Consider the following 2032-nt stretch of genomic DNA (forward strand, 5'->3'; position numbering starts at 1 on the left):
CAGCCTGGTCTCCATAGTGAATCCAGGCCAGCTGGGGCTACAGGGAGACCCTGTCTCAAAAAAAAAAATATTTACGTTTATTTTTTAATGTGTATGAGTGTATTGCCTGTATGTGAGTCATGCAATGCCCATGGAGGTCAGAAGGCATCAGATCCCCTGGAAATGGAGCTACAGATAGTTATTAACCACCATGTGGATGCTGGGAATGAACCCAGATCCTCTGCAAGAGCAGTCACTGCTCCTAACCACTGAGCAATCTTTCCAGCCCCCTCTTTTCTTAATAGGAAAAGATAATGGTTGTTTTAAGTAAATTGTATAATATTATATTGTGGGGTTTATAAATTTAGATGCAAAATCTCTGACAATGTTGTAATGGATAATGTATAAGTGGAGTTAAACTATTAAAGGTTGTCATGGCTTCTGTGAAGTGATGTGACAATAAATCTAAGATAGTGATATGTTAAAAAAAAATTGCATTCTCTGCCACGTGCTGCTAGAATGATGTGTTTCCTTACCACAGACCCAAAAGCAACGGGACAACTACCATGGACTAAATCCTTGAGCCTAAAAAAATCTTCTCTTTTTAAGTTGATTTGTCTCAGTTTTGTGTGTGTGTGTGTGTGTGTGTGTTCTGCCTGCATGTATGTAGGTACACCTGTATTGTACAGTGCCCACAGAGGTCAGAGGAGGACTCTGGATCCCCTGGAACTGGAGTTATGGACAGTTTTGAGCCACCAAGTGGGTTCTGGGAACTGAACTCGGGTCCTCTGCAAGAGCAGCCAGTGTTCTTAACCGCTGAGCCAGCTCTCCAGCCCAGTCTCATTATTTTGTGATAATAACAGAAAACCAATATTCATCTCTGTGTACACATGAGCTATTCATTATTTTATTATAAAATAGTCTCTGTGTTAGATGATTTTAACTAATTGTAGGCTAATATAAGTGTTTAGAGTGTGCTAAACTATAATGTTCATTGTTAGTTATGTTAAATAAAAATTTTTGGGTTGTTTAAGACAGGACTTCACTTTGTAGCCTGGGCTGATTTTGAATTCATGATCTTCCTGCCCCATTTTCACAAGTGCTTGGATTGAAGGTATGTGCCACAAAACCCAACAATTAAATGCATTTTCCTTTGTTCATTAAATAAATTACTCTTTGGAAGTTCCATATATGTATACAATGTAGCATTTTAAAATGTTATTTTTTTGGTTTTTTCCTTTGTCCATTAAATAAATTATTCTTTGGAAGTTTCATATATGTATAAAATGTAGCATTTAAAATATTTTATTTATTATTTTTGTCTTATGTATATGCCTGCATGTGTGTAAGTGCACCCATCTTATGCAATGCCTGTGAAGATCAGAAAAGGGTGGTGAATCCCCTGGAACTAGAGTTACAGTTGCTAGTTCCATGTGGGTGCTGGGAATAGAACCCAGGTTCTCTGCAAGGGCAGCAAGTGCTCTTAACACTGAGCCATCTCTCCAACCCTGTATACAACGTGTCTTATCATATTCACTTCCCATTCTCTCTCTCTGTCTCCCCCTGGTCCCTCTGAATACATCTTCCAACTTCATTTCCTCTTTTTTTTCTTTAGTAACTCACTAAGTCCAATTAGTGCTGTGCACATGTGCATGGATGTGGGGTCATCCACTAGGGCATTGGCAACCTACAAGTAGCCATCCCCCAAAGAAAAGTAGCATCCCTCCCCCAGCAGCCACCAACTGCAAATACCTTTTCAGTTAGGAGTGAGGCGTCTAAAGATCCTCCCCTCTCAATGCTGATTTTTTTTTTTTTTTTTTTTTTTTTTTTTTTAACGCCGGACTTCAATGCTGAAATTTTTAACTGGTTTGATCTTGTGCAGGTCTTGTGCAGATAACAGAGTTGCTGTGAGTTCAAGTGTATGAAAGCCATGTCACATCACATTCAGAGGACAGCATTTCACAGCATCTCTCTCTCTCTCTCTCTCTCTCTCTCTCTCTCTCTCTCTCTCTCTCTCTCTCCCCTCCCTGTTTGTGAGTACGTTTTGCCACCC

The sequence above is a fragment of the Nannospalax galili genome, unplaced genomic scaffold, assembly GCF_000622305.1.
Source record: "Nannospalax galili isolate Female #2095 unplaced genomic scaffold, S.galili_v1.0 scaffold54, whole genome shotgun sequence".
NCBI classification, from domain to species: domain Eukaryota; kingdom Metazoa; phylum Chordata; class Mammalia; order Rodentia; family Spalacidae; genus Nannospalax; species Nannospalax galili.